Genomic DNA, 24,085 nt, shown 5'->3' with positions numbered 1-24,085 from the left:
AGCCTGCATAATACTCCAAGTGACATTTTTTTCCCCTTTCTCTCTGTGCAATATCTATCCTCTGTGCCTTCCATGAAAGAGAAACTTGTGTTTCTCCACCCCTGATCATACTGACGGACACGTGCTGCCTTGTACATGTAGATGAACATGTGTATTCAATCTGCCACCCACAGTAAAGATGAAAGGGGAGATTTCTCCAAGACCCAAGTGACATGTTCCAACAATGAAATGGGTTAGATTGTGAAAATCCTGAGCACCTGGAGTCTGTCAGAAGACATTTAGCATGGGTAGAAGTACAACAGGCTGGTACATAGCAGGACACCAGGGCATGGCTGAAGCTGCAGCAATGCTGTCTATTGCAGTTCCAGCACACGCCATTCGGCTTGCATTGGAAATCAGGCAGGAAGAACAAGCTTAATAGGAACACAAATCTTACATTCAATGAGGCCAAAGGGTGGATGCTGTGATATTTAGACCTCCAAAATGACCCTGACCAGAGGTCCTAATGGAAAGAAAAGGAAACAAAAATAGCATCATCCCTTCCAAGCTACAGCAAAACCCATGAAGAGGAATAGATTGGCACAGGAGGTTGTGACTTTAATGATCCAAAGCATATGAATGCTTGTTAGCAGACAGCAGACAGACATAAGTAAGAACAACAGTAATGACAGCATCTGCAGCCTGGCCTATGGCACAAAAACCAATCAGGCAGCAGTGGAGAGAAGAGCCTGAAGGTATGTTAAAGCTGTGCTTTCCTTGTGTGTTTATTTAAGGGTGATTGAATTCAGGGTGTTGTCAGTCTGCCTTGGAGAATGGTTATCCAATGTGTAGGCATGATCTTTCTCACTGAATATGCTCTGTTGAGTCAGTTAGTTATGTGTGACTACTTGATCTGTCCTAGCCTTTATAGACTGCCAAAATTGTCCAGTCCAAGTTCCAAAGGAACGAGGCCTAAAAACTTTTGGCTCCAAAATCAAATTAGGCTTCTCTACTTCCTTAGCCAGAAATGCATAAATACCCGATGGCCAAAACCAAAGAATTTGACATTGTGGAATGGATAGAGCTGTCATATACCACTAAAGTGTGGAAATATCTACTGTTTGAAGTCAAGACTAGTTCAACATCTTCAGTAATCAGAACAGACTTCTCAGGACACCTTTCTGGGGTAGTCTGGCATTGGGCTAGGAATGTTTCTGGCAAGCTGCCGATTTCAGATATCAAAAATGTAAGAACATACGGTTTTTAAAAGAAAATCTGCCATTTTTTTCTGTCCAAAAAAATTCATAAAAGCAGCACATTTGCATATTAAAAGTGGGCCCTTTTTCCATGTTCAGGTTATTATCAGTTGCTTAGATGCATTCTTAAGAGAATAAGTAGGAGACAAAGTAAGTCAGTATGATTCAAAGGAAACTACTATGTGATTAATTATTTGATTAGCTTGAATTTAGAGTTATCTCAGGAATTTCTGGAGAAAAGTAGAAGAAATTTAGTGTAAAGACACCCAGTGCTCCTTTATCCAATTACTGGGCTGTGAGTTAAACATCAGAGTTCCCTGATAATCCTATCAAGAGAGTCCTGAGCACAGAGACCAGTTTTACATATCTTGGAGTCACAGTACTTGACATGCAATTGCACAGTGCTATGAGACTGATCTTTCCAAACTTTGCTTTGTATCCCTTTATATATTTAAACTATTGTATCATTGAGCCCACCATGAGCACTAGCTTTGGCCCAAGATACCTCACTGGAAATATGTTCCCAATTCCTTTCAAAATATGAGCCAACTGAATTTTTGGTCTCTTCTAGATAAACTTCTATAATTTCTTCTAGAATTTTTGGCATCCATTTTGACTGAAAAAAAAAAGATGTCAAATTTGCAAAAGTAATCCTTCACCGATCATAATTGAAATATAGTTCCTGGGTTTGTATGCTTGGTAGTTGTCTAAAACTTAGGTTCTTCTCTAGAAAGGAAAGCTGGATAGATAGACATCCATTACTATAGAGAAGTAAAGATGCAGAACTGCATGCAAGGTAAAACACATCTGCTCTAAAATCATTAAACCCATCTACCGTCACACAGATGATCATTTTGGTCCATTGCATGTTTTCTTACCATATACTCTGGACAGATTACATAACTTTTGGCGACTTTATCTCTTCAGTTATAAATTTTGTTGAAGTACAATATTTGCTTGCTCCACAGAATGGCATTAGAAATAAAGAAATAAACACCCTAAAACTCTGAGCACATGGGCAGCCCTCATTATATGTCCTAACATGGTAATTAACATCAGTCAGATGCACTTGATAAAATTCAAGTTTCTAAAAAAAAGTTTTAAAATATATACCCATTTCCATTGAAGACAGTATGAGGTAGTTTATTAATTAGAAAGAAACTTTTGAACACATACACAAAAATAATATTATGCCAGACATGAATTCTGAGAGCTAGGAATCTTGGTGTCATCTTTGAATTCTACCTACCTGACCTTGTTTTTCTTTAATTCTTTCTTTCTCTTTCCCTCCCTCCCTCCCTCCCTCCCCCCACCCCTCCCTCCCTCCCTCCATTTCATCTTTTCTTTCTCTTTTGAGATAGGACCTCACTATACAGCTCTAACTGGCCAGGAATTCATGTTGAGGCCTCAGACTCAAAGAAATTCACTAGTTTCTGCCTCCTGAGAGCAGATATTAAAGAGGAGAGCCACCATACCCTGCCTGATCTTGGTTTCAATTACCTCCCTTCCACATACAAAATACATTATCCACTCTCATGATTTCCAAGTTTTATCCTACAATGGGTAGCACTGGCTCAAAGTCTATAGTTTCATAAACAAATCTTACTAAATCTAATTAAACATCTTATTAGCTAACTCATCTGTGGTGGTTTAAATGAGAATGGCCCTCATAGGCTCATGCTACCTACCATGATGGTCATGGATTCATGCTGTGAAACTGTAAGTAAGCTCTTAATTAAATTCTTTCTTTTATAAGTTGCCTCAGTCATGGTACCACTTCATAGCAATAGAACAGTAACCAGGACATCATCTAATTGCATTTTTTAAAAAGAAGTTGAGCTTAAGTAAGATCATTTAAGGGGAAGAAACCAAATGTAAGTAAATTGTGGTAGAGCCAGCATTGTTTAACAAGTAAGTGCTGTGTATTTATAATTATATTATTATTGTTGTTATTGTTATTGTTGTTGTTGTGTATTGTATATGCTTGTGTGCATGTGCTCACTCGGGAGGGTGCAAGTGGAAAGAGAGGTTAATATTGGTATATATTCTTCAATATCTTCGCTGCTGGATTTTTCGAGACAGTGTCTCTTACCACACCTGGAACTTGCTCTTTTGGCTAGACCAATTTGCAGGCAAACCCTTGGGATCTGCTTGGCAGTATCAGTCGCACTAGGCTTACAGGTACATGCTACCAAGTCTAACATTTTGTGTGGACTCTGGGGATCAGAACTCGGGTCCTTATGCTGTGCAGTGAGCATTTTTACACACCAAGCCATCTCCCCAGATGATAAATCTAAGACGCGCGTGCGCGTGCGTGCGTGCGTGCGTGCGTGCGTGTGTGTGTGTGTGTGTGTGTGTGTGTGTGTGCGTGTGTGTGGTGGGGGTGGTGGGAGTGGCATGGAGTTTATAAAGGTCATTGGCATTTGGTTATCAGATTCATTTTATTAAAAAATATATATTCTGCCCCTAATGATGTTTAGCGCTGAATTCACTCTACCTTTCAGAGTAGTTATTGAACCAATATTTGCTGACTGACCTACAAGTTCACTTTTTGCAGGTAGATAATTTGTAACTAATTATTTTGCAACTAATAAAGCACCTCTTATCTATGGTTATTGTATTTCATATATAGTGTCTTAGACTATTATGGAAGATGAACTAGCAGTAGTAATGCTTTGAAAACCTGGAAGACACATAGACTAAGTGTAGGTATGCTCTCTTTAAATCTACTCCGCAGAGCACAGTGAGATTTACCAGTGAATCCTCATACTGGGATATGATTGACAATTTTTTTATCTCATCTAGATCTTAAACCAGAATTACAATGTCAAAATTAATTTATAGTCAAAACTTAGAGGTGGATAACACATCTCCCACTCATTAAAATCCTATTGAAGCCATGGTAGAAAGGGGAAAAAAATCTTTATCAATACAAAATCCTAGAAAATGAAAATGTGAGCAAATGTGAACATGAATCAAAAAATTTAGAAGCTAAAAATGTATTATCTTTCCCATCTTGGTGTGTGCCTACTTATAATCTAAGCATTTGGAAACTGGAGGCAGGAGAATCTTGAGTTTGAGGAGTACCTTGACTATATAGTAAGACCATATCCTAAAGACAAATAAGGATGATAGAAAGGGTCCATGAGAGAGGTTAGGAAAAGAGGCCTCAAGGAGGGAGGACATAATAGTAGAATGTGTGTGATATAAATGTAGAGTTGAAGAATACTGAGGGTGGAAAGGTTTAAATTGGTATAAGGGCAGGAGGACATAGAGAGGAGATAATAGGAGAAGGATTATTCAAAACCTTATAAAAATACCCTATAGAAACTTACTGTCTTATTTTTATTTTCTTTTGCTGTGATCAAATAAAATACCTGACAAAAACAATTTAAAGGGTCAGTGGTTTATTTCAGTAAACCTTCCTAAATTGTAGAGTGTCATTTGGGGGGCTATCACAGCAGCAGAGCCTGGAAAAGCTAGTCCTATCCTAATCAGGAAGATGCTCTCTATCTTCTCCATTTATGCAGTCCAGGGTCCTAGTCTGAAAATGGTATCACCCACAGTGATTCTATATCCTACTACAATGTAATAAAGATAATTCCCCACAGGTATGCTCACAGGCACATCTCTCTGGTAACTGTACACATTGTTGACAATTGATACTAACCAACACAACTATTTTCTGTATCTATTAAAATGCAACTAAAAGTATTTATCCAGTGGCATGTGTGGAGAGTGATCCTCTCAAAGCCAAAGGTTATTAAGTGAAAATACAACTACCATGTGTAAGGTAACTCATACCTGAGTTTTTGGTAAAAGAGACAGACTTTCCCATCCCTCAAATAATACAGTATATTGATTGCCTACCAGGATGAGAATGTAAGACAACTGATGAAGACAACACAAGTTGAGTTGCAGGACATGGAGAACATCCCCCTTTGCTGGCTTACTTACACAGTGCCAGAATTTACTATACAAGCTTCTGGAGGAGTAAATTCATCATCAATCCTACCCAGCAGTGGATATTATAAACTACAATATCATTCTGCAAGGGAAGAGGAGGTTCACATTGGTTCAATAGTGGCATAACTATTATAGGGTAAACAACAGCTTTCAGGTTGGACTTTCAGCCCATTCAAGAGGAGTTAGCTCATGCTTGGTAATGTAAAATTGGCCAAGAGCCTATAGTTGGGTATTTCATAGAGCTTAGAAGGGAAACTGATATTTTTGTATCAAAATAGACATCCTGTCAAACTCCTTTCTATATTCATATGCTTTTAGTCATAGGTTAGTGTTATTCTCGGCCTCATCAGAATAGCTTCTTTTTTTGTGGGTGGGCAGCAGCTATTACAGAAATTCATAACTGTTCAGAGTGCTGGGAATAAGGTCTATGGAGTATGTGGCCCTTAATGGGGCATCTATTTCAATCTTTCCAAGACTCAGGAGGTAGAAAAATGTAACAGCCAGAGGAAAGGTATGCATACTGTAAAACAGTGTCTTCTGAACATTTGACATGTTGAGTAGTAACACTCATGAACTTATGGCAGCTATGGTTATCTACACAAGACCTCCATGAGATTGGGCCTGTTGTCAGTGCAAAATGCATAGGGAGTTGTTTGTGAATCTTCAACCCTCACTAAGTGATTATAGGAAATGAATGGTTGCTGAAGAAGGAAATGTCATACCAATTGATTAGTTGTCCATGTTCCCTACTCATTCTCATGCAACAAAACCATAATGAAATTTAGTGGGTCACACAGATACACACACACACACACACACACACACACACACACACACACACACAGAGAGAGAGAGAGAGAGAGAGAGAGAGAGAGAGAGAGAATGAACACACACAACATAGGAAGGAAGCTTTGGGGAAGAAGAAAGCTTTCAGTCAGAGAGGGAGGGTGACAAAAGACAGTAGTGGATGAATATTACTATAAATTCATGTTTGAAGTTCCTAAAGAATAACAAAGAAAGACACTGGCTATAAATAAATAAATAAATAAATAAACAAACAAACAAACAAACACAACAAAATTTTGATATCTTTCTAAAACAACAAGACATGAAAATATTAGCAAAAGTAAACATGACATATTTTTGGAAGAAAAAATCACATGGAATCATTATAATGACTAAAGGAGATACAACCTGCATTTGAATTTGTGGAGAAAGGAATATTAATAACATAAAGGAAACTCTGAAAACAAAACAGAATAGCGCTAACAAATCCAGTTGCTCATTTTACTGACAAAACCTTCAAGAAGCTCATCACTTTGTAGTATCTGGTACCCAGATGATAAGGTCATGACTGCCAATAACAGCCATCATTCAGAAGGAATAGACTTGTAGACACACTAACCCACTGTACATAGTCATGTAAACTACAACATTATATCAGAAACAGCTAGAATCTAGGGTCTAGACTCAAAACCACTGGCTGCTACAGAGGGAAGAGGTAAGTATGTAGCTATAAACTAGGGGACTAACACCTTCTTACTAATCAAGACCTCCAGCATCTGTTGTCAATCACACTCCAGAAACTCCAAAGCAAAGATGTATTTCATCATCTAGAAGACCAGAGGGATAGCACTGTGGATAGTTCTAAGTTCTTGTAGATACTGAGTTCAGATAACCTCAAGTGGAAAGAGGATTTCATCATGTAACTGCTCTACAGAAAAGCCTATTAAGCAAAAAGAATAAGGTCCCTGTTCTAAAGACATGGAGATTTCCAGCAATATTTTAATGGCTTTTTTAAAAATGTAAATTAATAGTCATTGGTTATGAGAAGCTACTTAATTATTAAGTAGTAATTAGTCATTAAGCATCAGGTATAGGCAATACATTGTTCTCAGTGATAAAATAACCCCTGCTTTTCATGAAAAGTTTTGAAATTCAGTAGAAAGTATCAAATAAGTCGACATAAGAAGGTGTGTGTGGAGTGACTTGGTAGAAGACTGTTTGTAAGCAGAAATAGTTAAAAGAAAGAAAAGAAACTTAAAAAGCTGAAAATCAAACTTTTCAGAATATTTTCAAAAGACAAGAAAAATAGGATTCATGAGAGTACAAAATAATAATAAAAATAGTGGTTTAATAATAACAGCAGAAGCTAAAATATAAATATTTCAAATCAATAGAATTTCTAGAGGAAAGCAGTGCCATGAAACCCATGCCATTGTTTAAGTAAGTATTCGTCATTCTGGACAGTCGGTGGAAGGACTGGGAAGTATTCTCCTGGTTGTTATTACTGTGTGGGATGCTGTCATTTCTCTTACTATAGAATCCATGAGAGGATTTTCATGTTTATGAGTCTCACAGACATCTAGGAAGAAAAAGAGAAATCTCTTTCACCCATCACCTTCTAAAAACTTTCTTATTTTTCAAAGCAAGGGAAGCTGCCAAAATAATATTAATTAAAAAAGAAGAAAGAAGAAAATCAACCCTCACTAATGCTCCCCTTAGATGAATAAAGATGAGTGAATTCTGAGGCATTGTATCCTCTGTTGTGTCTTCACCACAATGCTGGAGTTAGTCATTAGTGTTCCCTGCGTGGGCTATCATTAAATGATCAAAGTGTTTGTTTGGGGAGAAATCTGTCACATAGCATAATGATTCCCAAATTGTGATGCTGGGCGTTTAAAGCAGACTCCTCTGTGTTCATTTAGTGGGTATTTTAAGGCAAATTTGGATGATAAGATATAGGACCAAGTGGGAATATTTTGAAAATCAAATAACATAGAACGGCACCAATATTGATTTGTGGACTCAGATTCAAAGGCAGTAACAAAACACTCCCAGCATCAGTACGGGGGGGTGCTCATGAGGTTCTACCCTTAGCCTGAAGCTATTGGCAACTGATATCTTCTAGGGGAGGGAAAGTCAGTTTTCTTCAAGGATATATTTATCATGCTCTGGTAAATGTGCTACTCCCATGCACATACAGGCGTTACTCAGTGGTCCCAGTGAGTTTTTCATAAAGTAAGAAAGAATACTCGAGGTTGGGAGTGAAAAGTGTGCAGTTCATAGGACAGACACTGAACGGGATGAATGGGGTGGGGGAGTAAATTTGATCAAATGCATTATATGCCTGTATGAAATTCTTAAACAAACAAAACACATGCCATTCTGACAAACTAAGTGAACAAAAAAATAAATAAACAAAATCAGTGCCAATTCAAAAATAAGGCATGAGAAGCTTTTAGGTATAGAACAAGTCTAGGTCCCAATAACTTAGGTCATATGTTACAAAAGAAATTCTTATTATATGAACAAATTTCATAATTTACTCTTAAAACAAAACCTCCACATCTACATCTTAAAACAACAACAGTAGAAGCACAGTAATCTTTTAAAATAAAAAGTTTCACATCACAGATGTCATAAGTTTTGGTTCATGAAAGAAGAAAAATCAGAGTTTTAATCATAAAGGAAATATTATTTCATATCTATTTTGTACTCTCAGATTCTCAGATTTCTCTGCCCCCTTAGGATGACCATGATTTTCCTTGTTTGGTTACTGAAAAAGGCACAGCCACCTCATCCACAATGAAAAAGAAAAACCTGAGAAAATTTTGAACTGTTAGAAGTTCACCAAAAACTTTGTAGCAATATTCTTGTAGCATATGGAAAGCCCTTATGAAGTATTCCTTATGAGAGCTTAGGATTTTTTTTTTTTGCCTTGGGAAACAGGGCACTTTGCAGGCAGCTATGGAGAAGCTAATCTGGAGTCTTGGGCAGCAACAAAAAGGAGCAAGGTGGGGGCTGACAGGATCTACTGTGGCTAAGGAATCGAGGAATTTTAGGAAAATTAAAAAGGAAGCCAACTTTGTAACATTCATGTAACCTTCGTAGAGGGCACTTTCTCTTTTAACTCTATGAAATTTCAGTTTAAGGAAAATGGCTTTCATGTGATTTTTTTTTTTTTAGTTCTCTCTAATGGAACTGACACAGAATAAATAGATTTCCTACAATGGCGATTAATAATGGGGGTGGGATGCAGGGCGAAGGAGGTAGGAATCATTCTGACCACAACAAAACATGAGCACTCCTGGGGGATGATCTCCACTTCTTTTGGCTCTCCAGAGGAATCTGAAAGGAAGGACTCCTGAAAACATAGCTACTCACTCACATTGCTGTGACTAACAGGTCTGGGTGAAAGCCACTGGACCCTTGTAGGACCATAGACGTGGCTGATTTCATGCAGAAATCTCTCAAGTGACTCTGACATGTTCTATCCCCCATCTTAGACTTAAAAACCAGAAAAGAATCAAGGATTTGAACCAACAAAATTCAGAGGAAATGTTCAAAATACATGAATGTCAAGTTATATGTGAGTGATTAAAATGATAGAACAATGAAAATATTGATAAGACAGATTAAAGGAGAAGAAATATATTTTTATTTAAGTTATGAGCTATATTTACCTCATCCTAGCAAACAAAAAGGCTGGCAGAGTATTTGGTGAATTACAATTGTGGGATAAATGCAAAAATTAATAAGAAAGTACTAATAAAAACATTTCATTTTAAAAATGGTTTCATAGATAATATTCATTCCACAGAAGCAACAACAATGCACACATAAAGGAAATCATTAGATCTTTTTGGAAGACAAGAGAACTGAGCTACAGTTTAAAGATAATATTGTTAAATAATTTTTATGGGCAAAACTATCCACTAAGCATCATGTACACCAGGCAATATTTCAATTATAGCTTACATTTCTTTTGTAGCTATATCTAATATGTCATTTGGTCAACAAAACCAACATTGTACGTAGATACTATTAATTTCCAAACAGAGGCTCCTGTATACGGAGTAAGTTGACATTAGATAACTAGTTTTCCAATCTCATGGTGTTCCACAGTTTCCAGGAAAACTCAAAGAAGAAACACTGTTCCATTCCTGAACATTGAGCTACAGAGGGAATGGACAGAGAGAAAATAGTCCAGCCTTCTTCAGATAAATGCCATTAGAGATAAGTCCTGTGTAAGCTGGTTCGATAGCAACACACTAAGTCATTTCATCCCACTGGTTATTCTTCTACTGGCTCTGCAGGGCTGTCTGATTTTTTGAGGTCATCTTATAAAGTAAGACTTCTGGTTGATGCTAAAGGCACTTGTCCTTCAGACTTTTGCCTTGCCAAGGACCTTGCCTTCTCTTTAGAGAAAGCAACCCTTCACCCTGTCGAATGCTATTCTCTGTAATTCAGCTCACATGATATATTTCAAAATGTAAGCATGCAGAGCAACAAGCTGTCTCAGCGATATGTCATTTCAGGTTACATGGTTGTGTTCTTTCTTCCTAAGTCTTGGGTTGCTGGGATGCTGACCTCCCCAGCTGAGTCAACTGCCATGGGCTATGAACCACAAGAGGATGAGCTGTGAAGAGCAAGGGCAATCACAGCGGAGGAACTTTGGGTTTGCCTATTTTTCCATCCCTGTCTTACTCTTCCTTGGCAACTTGATTTATAAAGATTGTCTCTTTATATGGTTTCAATTTCAAGCTTTAAGGACAGTACTGTTTTGTTTGTTGGTTGGTTTGTTTTCCACTTTTGGACAATTGTGTTTCCAGTAAATAAACTTACAAGATGGTTGCTTTTTACGTTTAGCTTTAATCAAGAAAAAAAATAGGAAAATCTAAAACAAAAAAACTCTGAAGAGTGAGCTATTTGTAAACAGTATTTACCTGAGTGTCCCACTTTCACACTCAGGCTGGAGCTATGTGACCCTTCCTTTTATTTTCCTGTGTGTGTTCTTCTTGCCAGTTTATCTTTTTAGACACTTTATTATTTTGATTTTTCTTTTCCCTCAAAGATATTTAGATGAATTCAAGGAAAGACAGTGCTGTGGGTACTATAGTTTCATTCCATTTTCTTGTTTGAACATTGCTCACTTTACACAAAAGACCAGAAAGACAGCTTCAATCTTCCTAATTCCAGTAACATCATCCTGATGACAGGTAATCATTGATTGTCACAAACAGCCTATGGTATGTGTAGAGGACATACTTGACAATGTCCAGCAGTACAACTGCCTTTTCTTGCCTTTGCTTATCTTGGTCTCTGATGACCAAGCTCTTCAATAGTATTTAGCTCAGCTACAGAGCCTGCCAGAAAGAGTAAATATTTGACCAGATTTTCCAGTGTCTTAGGAAAATAAAGCTCCAATAAACTTCATCTGCTGTAAAGTTAGAGGCCATCTGACTTACATTATGGGTCAAAATTGGAAACATCTTATGACCTTTCTCTGTTTTCTTTATCTGTCTCTAATGTTAAAATTGACCTTCTATCCTTGACAGGTAGCTTCTCTTGTGGTGGAAAGAAGTTGCCACTTATGATCTCCCCTGATGTCCTACTTATTCTTGGTCCAAGGAGTAGACTATATTGTCATGACCCATATACCTGGTGGGAGCCCCACTACATATACACAGATCTTTTTCATGGTACCATCTACCCTAAATCTTTGTGATTTTGCCCTTGTCAGATGATTAGTTCAGCTGGTAGAAAAGACTGCTTCAACCATTTCTGAGAATTTTTCACCCTCTAACATTTGACTTTCCAGGGACAGTTTCCATACCTAAATTAATTCCCATCCTATTGAAAGTAGAGTCCTCTGATATTCTTATGGGATCATTTCAAAGAGATCAAGCTACTTCTATAATAGCTTACTCTCTTTTCATCCTCTATCTTTCCTTCTTCCCCATTCTTTTCTTTCCTTTTTCACTGTTCCCCTTCTTCCGTCTCACCCCCATTTCACCTCTAGTCCTTTCCCTTCTTCACCTTCTTTCCACCTCCCCACTCTCCCTTCATTTTCTCTCCCCCCCATTCTCTCTACCCCCACTATATTTAACACACACACACACACACACACACACACACACACACACACACCACGATACATCACTGAGGAATCATTGTTGAAGAAAAGTAAAAGTTTCCCAGATACAGATGAACTGTGACCAGATCATTTTCTCTTTAAAACATTGATATTTAATATTGTCTCACTGATATCTTTTTGAAAATGACTTGTACATTTGGTTTTGTCATCTAGGTTTTTGAAAAACATACAATGAACTAAAGATACATACATAGATTGTCAGGTAGGTGTTTATAGGCAAGATGACTTGCTCTGTACCATACTATCAGTTTCATGGGCTGAATATTGAAGTAAAAGCTGGTCATTGTAGGGGCTTTTGCTTTGTTTGCTTGTTTCATTTTGTTTGATTTTTCTCATTTAATTTTGAGGCCTGAGACATCAGGCACAAAGGGAAGAGCAGGTCAGTCTGAGCTTTCGGATCTGGAGTGAGTGCGGAGATCTGTGTCTCTGAATCTGCCTAAATGATTCTCATCACCAGTCAAACTGATAACCTCCGCAGTGGAGAGTGGTAGGAATTTCCCAGTAGTAGCCTACAAAAGCGTGTGTGCCACAGCACGGAGGCAAAGACCTTGTTCATTCCAAGAGAACAGAAGTTCAGTCATTAGCTCAGATTTTGGTGCTGCTTTCTAGAGACTCCAAAATTATTGCCAAAAATAAATAAATCAGTGATCTCAGAGGATAAAAAGCACTGCTCAGGTCTAGGTGGCAATTTGTGTCACATTTTTTCATCTAATCACTGAAAACCAAATACATAGTTATTCTTCAATAGCAGCAAAATTTAACCAGTGTTGGAACATGATCTGCCCGAATATTTTTTGTGGGTTTGAAGCCAATCTAAAATTGCACTTATAAACTACAGCCGCAATTACTAAAATACTCATGACATAGTATTATTTTTCTGACTATAGTGAATTCTATAATATTGGAGTATTTATTTTAGTAATTATTAAACATTTATTTAGAAAAGATGTTTGAGATATACCTAAGATTTAAATGAATGCTTTTAAACTAATCAATAATTAATCAATTTAATATTTTAATACCTTAGAAATAAATTAACAACTGATTTCATGTCTCAATGGTTCATGAATGTATAAAATTAAACACCTCGCTAGATCTGTTTATAAAAGAAATAGATACTGTTTTAATATTATTTGTGAGAATAATACATAGCTGCCGTCTCCAGGAATGGAGTTTTTATGAGCATTAGATAAACACACACAGTACGGTATGATGTATTTTATCATTTTCCCATAGCATCTTTTCCTATGTCCTCTGTAGAAGTTTGCATTTTTAAACATACACGAAGCTTCTCAAATATTTATAACAGAACATTACTCTCTTAAAAAGTTTAAGTTCCTTAAAGACATTGTTAATATAAGCTACAACTATTATTATTTATCACAAGGAGCTAAAATTGAGTTATCTTAATAATATGTAAGTACCAATTCATTTAAACTCAACAATAATAAACACATTGCCTATTAACATGTTTTTCAACAAAAATGATTAGTTTTCAAAACAATTCTCTGATGAAGAATTGCCTAGTGGTTTTGCAAATGTCTTTTGTGTCTGTCTTAAAAGAAAAGGAAAAGGTTCTTCAGAACCAAAGTCTGCACCTAACCTACTGTTACAGTATATCATGGAGCCTCATAGGATATCATCCTACACCCAGATGCCCATGCACATAAGAAGGACAAGGCACAGCTTACAAACACTATGAAGAAGTGAACCTGAGAAGATGAGAAGCCCCCACCCCTTCTTAGATTGCCCTTGAGAACCACTGATATACCTGCTAGATAGTGAGAATTGCAAACAGTTGAAAGAACACAATGATAAGTAAATACCATTGGAAAGTACACAATGGAAGTAATTTTTAGGTAGAAAATATAAAAGCCTTCTCACTGGTGTGATAACTTTCTCTGGTTGCTTTATGTTGTCTATCCTGAAGGCAACTCCCTTTGGTAAGAGTGATGACAGCCTTTCTTAATCCAATGGACTTGGTCTGCTGGGTTCTGCTCAGGTAGGTCCCTAGAACCATCAACTTGACAAGCAATTGATATGGGATTGGTTCGTGACCAAAATGTAGCCAAGTAGAGTCCTTGATTGTAATTCTTTCAGCTCAGTTCTTCTTTCTCTGTAAAAGACCATACTAAGCTCTAAGCTTCACACTTTATGGCCGAAGAAAATCTTAGTAGAGGACAAAGATGACAGCCAATAATGGCAGACAGAAGAAAGATGTAGAGTTTGGAACATTTCTACACTTCATTTTGTAGCTTATTTCATTTTCTAAGCACTCCAAAACACAACTCACACAAATATTCCATGTTCCTTTAAACTTGGCAGGCCTATAACTACCATCAAAGTGACTCAATGCAAGCTTGTAAAGCTACTACATAAATAAAATTTCCACACTGCCCTCAAGAAACAGCTTTAAGGAGCTGTCCCTAGATTAAGAGGCAGCTGATACAGGCTGGTGTGGAAGGAAATAGAACCCAAACCCCAATCTTCAAGTCCAGCTAATCCTGTTTTCTAATCTCATAAACAAGCAATCCAAACAGAAAGTCTTCCATTCCTAAGCTGATTGGTGTCACTTTAGAATACAGACCTTTTCTATTGTTTCCTGCCCAAACTGTAGCTTTGTAAGTTAAATAAATATTCCATAACACGTTATCAAGAGTAACAAAATAGCTAAATACAAAAGTAGCTAATTTTTCTTTATTGTTTAAAGTGCAAAACAAGAGTCTGCATATGTAAAAAGGAAGACTTTTTCAGTTCATAAAATGTTTATGTAGATTTTTTGATAGTTTTCACTATTTGATAAATGACAAAAAAAGCCAAGAGAAAGGAGATTTTCTTCTGCTTTCATGGAAGGATTTGAACTAACTGCCTAAAGCTAAGAATTAGGTTATATAATGATTAATGTATCATTAGTTTGTCTTCTGCATATGGATACCAATGTATAGCCTATAACCTAAATTAATAAATTAGTTTTATTTTTGTGTTGAATAATTTCCTTACTTGTTTTTTGAAATTATAACTGAGATTTTATGGGAAACATATTATATATAAGTAGTAGAAAAGCTTCACATAATTGCCTATTTAACATTTCATCCATATAAAATAATCTTTGTTAATAATTATATAATGAGGTCATCTCTTTCATATCAGTTGTCACTGAAGAAGTTTTCAAAGTAAGAAAACTTGCTCAAGCCTAACAAGGAAATGATTTCCTTGATATTTGTTGATATTGAGCTGGAGAGGTGGCTCAGAGGTTAAGAGCACTGCTTGCTCTTCCAAAGGTCCTGAGTTCAATTCCCAGCAACCACATGGTGGCTCACAACCATATGTAATGAGATCTGGTGCCCTCTTCTGGCCTGCAGAGATATGTGCAGACAGAACACTATACATAATAAATAAATTAATTAAAAAAAGATTACATTAAAAAAAGAAATTTGTTGATATTTAATATTTTCTCAAGCTAAATATATGTTTGATTTAACTCATTATTAAATTTTGATTTCTTTCAGCTATTGCATATCCCTTATTGTTTAACTAGTTACATCATTTCTGTGTTACTTTATTCAAGTTGACAGCTGCGTTTCATGACCTAAGACTTGGATTTGGTACTTTCTTTCCATTGAAAACACATCTGGCAACAACGTTGAGTTTTGAAGGTCATCATCCTAATACAGCCTTGAGGAAATTAGCAGATTGCAATCATTAGAAAGCCCTCTGTGGAACTACTGCACTAATTTCTAATTCAAAGAAGAAGCCTTAAAAGTAAGAGTCTAGCGACTTCTGAGGCTTAGAGAGCATTATTTATCCTGAATGTGGTTGGGAATGAAAGCATCCAGTTCCCTGCCCTTCCCTCCACTCTGCCATGCAGACGCCTGCTCCATTTCCAGGAGGCATCAGCGCTACCATTTCTTCATGCGTTTATCTCCTGAGGGAAGAAACACCAATGGACACAGATCATTATCAGAAGAATGTCTGCCAACCACAGGTCTTAAAAGGCTATCAGGGCATTTTCCTTCCCAGCCTCCTCTCTTCCAGTCTCCTCCCTGAATATTGGCCAATTAACTTCTGCCAATTGCTTCCTGTCCCCAAACTTAGCATTTGATCTGTGGTGGGCCTTAACTTAGTATGTGGTTAATACATTCTCAAATGAGTCTTCTGTGAATATTTTAATAGGACTGAGCACTGTTAATCTGTGTGCTCTCCCTCACTTCTTCCACTCAGGTCAGACAGAGGCTTCCCAAGACTCTCAGTTCATTGGTTCAGGGGCCCTTGAGATTCATTAAAGAGCTAATGACACATAAAAACGCAGGCTTCATAGTTTCTTAGCCCTCTGTGGCTTTCTATGTGTGGATGCACAGTCCACCACTACAGCATCCATTTTCAGATTTTATATCTGCAGGGTCCTAGGGAGAATTCATAACTGAAAATAGGAAATGGATTTAAAATCTGAGGATTAAAACGTCTACAGTGCTACTGGTATTACTACTTTTCAGGGGAATGGATAACATTAATACATCTGATTGATACCTAAAGAAGTCTTTTCCCATTTGATCAATTAGAAAATACTGTTAATATTGTTTTCAGGACACACTGTGTTTGTATAAAGACTTCATTATAAAGCCATTATTCTAGTTTCTTCCAGGAGGAGATGGGAAAATGAAGAAAACCATTGTCTCCGTGGATGTGGGGACAGGTTACAATGACTCATCTATGTCAATTCCTGTAACAAGCAAGTCAGATAGGAACTTCAAAGCTCTACCAAATTTCTACCATTCGATTAGATTTATAACTTTAGTTCTGTGAAAAGACAACACAATTTTTTTAAAAAATAGCTTAAAAATCTCCTATGGGCAAGTATGTTTTTGTATGATCTGGAAAACAAATACAATAGGTTTAGGTGTTCTTTACAAAGACAATGATGTGAGAATATGTCATGCTAAAAAAGCTTCTTGTGTATTTTGTGTATATCCTTTATTTTTTAATTAAAGGTCATTGTTTGTTAATGATGCAGGGGAGAGATGTTAGAATACAGAGCTCTCAAAGGTGGTGATCGAAATCTTTTCATTCAGCTTTTTTTTAAATATTATTATTAAGCTGCTAATTTGGTAGAGGTGATCATTAGCGTTTTAATGGGAAGCAAAAGCTTCGGGACAAGAACTTCTGGTTGAAGATCAAGATGAGAGAAACTGGTTCAGTTATGGCCTTAATAATTGTAACCATGGGGAGCCTGGCAGAGCCAGTTTTATGAATTAATGTAATATACAGTCCACCAGGTACAAATGGAAAGTAGAAACAAAGGAGAATTGCACACAGTGTCTACACTGGGACCGTGTGGATGAGAGGGAATTGTTTGACAAATGCAGGTTGATTCAAAGTGGGCACTGGGACAGTATTACAGAGTCCTCTTCCAATAGGAGACTGTGGATCTGAGGGCCAAATGGGTAGGGAATACAACCCAGAAGAATAAAACTGGGAAAGACCTTTTGGAAAGCAACTAATTTTACATATTCCATTATCCTAGAATGTTCCTTGTGGGATTTTCGTTTTTTAAGTGGATTAAATCAGACATACAGTTGACGTTTTTGTGTGTTCTGCTCCTGAGATATAACAACTCTTAGACAGAAATTGTAAACAATTTGGTCTAGAGTCTGTTATCCATCTACTGAGGAAATAATATGCCACTAACCTTTTCTGATTAACAGCACTTATCATTTTATCCTGGAGCAAACCATAAGTGGGAAAAACAAAGTTTGAAAAAATCCATTCAGTTCACAGCAGACAAAACAAGAGGATTGTGTGTGTGTGTGTGTGTGTGTGTGTGTGTGTGTGTGTGTGTGATCTCTATAATCTGTCTGCAGCTTGTTTTTACCTCTCCCCTAATGTTTGCACTTTGACTCTATCTTGGAACATTTATTTTGCATGTTGTTGTAGCCAGGTGTTGTTTTCTGGTCAATTTTGATATTTTTTCTTCCTTCTGATATTGCAATGACAAAATGAGTCTCTTAATCAGGAACTGATATTTCTATGAAAAGATTAAAAGTTTTGAGTTTTCCTGTTACAAGAGAGGAAAAAAATAACATTTAAAACATTATGTATCTCTAATATTATTATAACATATGCACATCCATGTATATGAAAGCATACAGGTATCTTTAATGTTATTATCATATACACACTTACATGGATATCAAAGCACATACATGCATATAGATAAATATTTTTATATATCCATGAACATTCACTTTTCTGTAACTATATTATGTCTCAATGGGATTTTGACTGTTTCTGTGGCATTAATCACTAAATGTTGGTGGCTGACATCAAAATGCCTCTCCAAGGCATATATACGAAGCTCCTATCTCACATACCTGATGGTCAATTTGTAACTATTACTTGGATGTATTCCTGAAAGCTCATGCTCACTTGATACCTTAGCTGAGGACTCTGTTGCTGTGTTCTTCCCAGTTCAGTGATAGGCACAACCACCCATCCATTTTCTTCCCTATCATAGCATTGAAAAGCCCTCCCTCACTCCCTCCCTCCCTCCCTCGCTCCCTCCCTCCCTTCCTCCCTCCCTCCCTCTCTCTCTCTCTACTGGTAGCTGATCTTTTTTTTTTTTTTTTTTTTAATCATTTTACATTGAATATATTCTTTATTTTGTCTCCATCTGTCTTTACTCCACCAATCTAGGACAAGCTACTGTGATTTACTATGTAAAGAGTATGATTAAAGTGCCTGATAGTCCCCTGAGTTTCTATCTTTTGTTTTTCAACTCTTCTCTCACTCAGCAGAGGGACTTAATCAGCTTAGAATCCTTCAGTGGCCTATAATTGTGCATCAAACGATAAAGCCCAAACTCACAGTAGACTGCAAAGGTCCTGACAATCTAAGGAATGTCAACCACTTCAACCCTGAATTATGGTTGTTTAACATTATCTTTTATCTTACATCTACCCAAAATTATTTTGTTTATATCAGGTAAGTGTCCTAATTACGTTTCCCAATTTTCATTGAAACTAAATGTGAATGTGATACATTTCTAACCATAGGCTGGTAGAGACCACTAAATAGGTTTTTTCTTTTTCCTTTTTTTCCTTTCTTCCTTATTCATTTAAAGGAGAGTAGGCTCAACTTGCACACGGGCTTTTCCCCTTTGCATGTGTTTCCTGGCATTTAGCTGAAAAACTAAAGACTGAAAGGAAAGCAGCCACCTGCTGGCCGCAAGAGCAGAAGCAATAGGAAATGAGCTACATTCAAAAGATAGTGAGCAGAAAGAGGGGACGAGCCCATGTCTTTGACAATTTTTATCCCCATTTTCCTAAAATTGATTAGGAAATGTCTGCCTCTGTATTACTAACACACACACACACACACACACACACACACACACTCAGAGAGAGAGAGAAAGAGCACATTTCATGACATAAAAATGTTACTTATTTAATCTTCTATGTTCACTTTTCCAGTACATAGAACTAAATGCAAACTTCAATGCTTATAAAAGGTCATGTGACTATTCCTGGTTAAAATTTATTATCTACATGGGCAGATGATTTTCCTTCCTGGAGCTAGGTATACCTTGAGGCATTTTAACAACAACAAGAATGCCTCCTATGGCTTTGAAAGCCACAAGCAGGAACATCCTCAGCTCTTCCTGCAGAGCTCTCTATTACATCAGACTGATTAGCTATGGCTAGAAAACTGCAACATTGTCTTCCTTTTCTTAGGCTTCTTATAACTCAAGCTCAAATCCTAACAGGGCTGTCATAGTCACTGCTGGTCCCTGGCTGGCTTACTCTACTGCTAGCACCCTATGATTCCCATTGTGTTGTTTCTGGAGTGTTCTGGTCTCTTAATGAAAAAATGTGGAAGTTTGAAGAGCAACAGAATTCTGGCTGTCTCACAAAATAATGCCTGTGCAGTAGAGGGGTGTTTGCCAGTTTCGGCCACTTTACTCTCTGAAAGATCTGTTGAAGAGGTTAAGCTGCCTGTTTTGGTCTCAGTTTCTCCACAGCAGCATCTTCACCATTGGTGGGGTGAAGCACAGTTGAGCTATGGCAATTTTTTGGCCTTTGCTCTTTCTGTGTGTTAATCCCATAGATGCAAGAAGAAAGACCACTGTCCCAAATCATGGCCAAATTAATTAAAGCAAGCTTTATTCATGTACACGGCTGTCTTTCCATAGGGCAGGGTTCAAGAGTTCGGCATTGGACAGGGGGAAGATAATGTTTTTTTTTGTTTTTTTTTTTTTTTTTTTAGCTTAGGAGTAGAGAGTTTCTGAATGGGTGACTTGGCAAGTAAACAGGTGGGGTTCCAGAAGCAGAACATCAGCATAAGATGTTGGTCAACAGTCTCATGAAACACAGGCAGGGTTGCAAAGTGGTCATAACAAGGTGGTCATAACAATGTAATCATAACAGCAGGTGGTCATAACAAACTTTAGAAGCAAAGGCATAGTTACCATTTCCTGGAATAGGCAGTATAAAACTATTCATAGTTAAGGTTACAGGTGGGGCATAGCCCAATCCTTGAGAAACAGATTTAAGCATAAACAGGAATGAGCATAGTTTGTCTTTACTGTAAGATGACTTTCTTTTTTTAAAATTGAGAATGGATTCTTCTCTCATACAATATATCCTGACCACATTTTCTCCTCCCTCCATTCCTCCCAGCTTCTGCCAACCTCCACTCTCCCCCAGATAAACTCCTCCTCTCTTTCCCTTCAGAAAACAGCAGGCCTTCAAAAGACAACAGCCAAACATGGCAAAACTGGATACAGTAAGACAAGGCAAAATCCCTCATAGCCAGGCTGGACAAGGTAATACAATAGGAGGAAAGGAGTCCCAAGAGCTAGCAAAAGAGTCAGGAACTCCCACTATTAGGAGTTCCACAAGAAGACTAAGCTAACAGCCATGACATATATGCAGAGGACCTGGTGCAGACCCTTGCTGGCCTTGTGGTTGCCACTTCAATCCCAATATGGAAGCAGGTTGGTTTATCATGTGTCTTTGAGAATAACCTGCTTGGCACTTTGGGTATTATTAGATCTATGATGTTTTGAGCCTTCTAAAATATTTTTAAAGTAAAATAATATCCAATGCCATTTTTGGCAAGATTTGGCATGAGGTCTGAATTCGAGAAGTTTTCAGTTGAGTAGGTGCTTTATACTATATAAATATGAAATCCTGAACAGCAGTAAGAAAGTTAGAAAGTTTACAAAGAAAGAAAGAACACCAAGGCTATGAATAATGGATAATTATATAACTAAAAAGGTGAGTATTTGTTGTCAGAGTTCAGACAAAAGAAAGCCGGACATAAAACTGAGCACAGGAGGCTATGTTTTAATTGGGTCTTGGAGTCAATTTTATTAGGTATAAACTCAGTGACACACCTGATTCCCAGTCATTCTCTCCAGGAGTAATATAAGGAACATCCTGCTAGAAGCTCCAGCTTTGGGATTAGACAGTCTTAGAACCACCTCTTAGCCCCGTTGCCAGTCTGCCGTTGTTACCAGTTAAGGAAATCTTTTGTTACACAGCACAGTTCCAAGCACATAATGGATGCTTCCAATTGTTGAACTTTTCTATTAGTGTAGTGCAAGAGCTAACCATGAGTCACAACAGAAGGGAGAATCCAACAGGCATGATTAAAATAACAGCATATTTCAGAGACCTGAGTAAGAAGCCAAGCTAAAATCAAGAAGAAACTAAATAAACACTCAAGTTGGTCTTAATCAGAATAGGTCAGAACATAGATAGACATTCACAACCTATTCACTGAAAGGACAAGATAAAATGGGAGGGTAACTCATGAGGCGACTTAAAGGTACAGAACTGAGACACTGCAGATGGATAGTTTAATCATAATAGTGATTTAATAAAAAGTTAAGATACTACACAAATGCCCACAGGCTTTGTACACATCATGCTGTTTCATCTTTATTATTCTGTAGATGATAGAAATTTTTACTGTTTTGTTTTGTTTTGTTTTGTTTTGTTTTAGAGACAGGGTTTTTTGTGTAGCTGTGGCTGTCCTGGAGCTTGCTCTGAAGACCAGGCTGGCCTTGAGCTCACAGAGATCTGCCTGCCTCTACCTGTCAAGTACTGGGATTAAAGGTTTGCACTACCACCTCCCGACTTATTTTCACATTTATCTTACTAAAAGCATTAAAAGACCCTGTCATGAGTTCAAACTAAGATGATTAGTAAGGGGCAAGAGGCAGGATTTGTCCCTAAGACTGCCTAGCACTACCCCAGATTCATAATTAAGGGACCCATTAACTGAGTGGAGTGAAAAAGCGTATTGTAAGGACTATCATGGAGATCTGTGAGGGCATGGATCACATATGGCTTTATAATTCCTAAAATATCTTAGTCCTCACTGACTGAAATGTAACTGGTTGAAACTTTGAACATGTGCTTTGTTCTACACTGAAAGAGACACTGGCTGCCGACAGCTCTTACAGAACCAAGAAGGGCCACTTCTCAGCAAACAAACTCTTTGATTTCTCATTGGTGATTTCTGGTCATGAGCATAATAATTTCTGTTTCCAGAAATCAGCAAAGGATAAAGGTTCCTGAAGTTTTATTTATGTAAATGACCTCTCTAACATATAAACAACTTTGCCTTCCTCTTTCAAAGGCTTATTCCTACACAGAATCAGGGACTTGGAGAAGTTATACTCAGGAGATCTATGTGTCTTGATTTGACTGTACAGTTTCATACACCCTCAGTGGGCAAGTCAAAACTGGATTGGAGACATTAAAATTAGAATTGCTGGCTGGAATGCCTACTAGGAAGCATCATCACTAGGGGGCCTGTCGTGAACTTGAGGAGCACTAGGACTCATTTAGATGGGACAACAGCTACTTCAATGGGATCTTGAATGTTCTTTGGGGAACCAGCTTATGACAGAAGAATTCTAAATACAAATACAATAGGGCAGTGACAATGTTAAAATGTCAGTGCAATTAAAAAGACAGAAGGAAAACGTGCAATGAAGCTGCTGAAAGCAGAATCCCAACTGTAAACTCAGATGTCCTGCGAGGCCTCCGATCTGTGCTACTGAGGAATGCTTCTTCCTCATGTGACACTGCTGTTCCGTTTCCATGAAGGCTTCTATTGGATAAAACGCCGGCTGCTGGAGTAAGTCTTAGTTCTGGGGAGCTAAGTTGACTGTATTTGTAGAGTTCATTTTCCTGTATGTTTTCACTTCTTATGGGCTGTCACATGCTCTTGAAAAGGAGGTAAAGATTCAAACAAAGTTTAGAAAACTTCAATTTAAGATTAATTAGTCAAAATGTATGATAAATGGTAAAGGGTTAGGTAACTACTCAAACCTAAGGTGATTTAATTTTGTGTAAAATATGGTGCATCACGTCTCACCCCTTGCTTCTGAGGGCCTGTGTAGTCCTTCTGATAAGACTTCTAAATCACCACAAGTTGTTCTGACTTTCAAGGCAGCTAGCTTCCCATCATTTCCGAATGATTTTTACAGAACATGTGAGAATTAAACCACAGATAACCTAGAGTAAACAGAGTATTTATAACTTGGTGACAAGAGAACACCATTTCCTGAGACAACACAGTTACTTTTTTAGTGGTGTCTAAGAGGCAGCAAGATGTTTGTTAATTTACAGTAATGTAAGAGTCTAAAATTGAAATTAAACCCAAAGAAGAAAATCTGAGTAAGAAAATTCATCTTTAGCTATAAAGAAAGATTGTTTTTATACTGTCACTGAAATGTGGTAGAGACTACATTTCCAAATTTATGAGTAGCAACTGTCAGCGTCTGAGTTCCCATGTGTAAAGACAATTGGCACACTCTGACTTTCCACATGGTGTCCTCACTTGGGGAAAGGCAGCCGATGGAATGGCTATAAGGTACTCAATGCAAAGTCCATGGCTAAGCAGGTCATATAACCTTCAAGAAGGCGTCACACAT

At 37.5% G+C, this 24,085-nt stretch overlaps 1 protein-coding gene across 3 annotated transcripts in view; it reads right to left on the bottom strand.

The window, feature by feature from the left end:
* Arhgap15 (Rho GTPase activating protein 15) overlaps positions 1-24,085 on the bottom strand; it is a 602,692-nt gene that overhangs the window by 538,719 nt on the left and 39,888 nt on the right. The window lies entirely within an intron of this gene.

This window comes from Peromyscus leucopus, chromosome 4 (assembly GCF_004664715.2).
Source record: "Peromyscus leucopus breed LL Stock chromosome 4, UCI_PerLeu_2.1, whole genome shotgun sequence".
In the NCBI taxonomy this organism is placed as follows: Eukaryota; Metazoa; Chordata; class Mammalia; order Rodentia; family Cricetidae; genus Peromyscus; species Peromyscus leucopus.
This window is presented reverse-complemented; position numbering and strand designations above follow the sequence as displayed.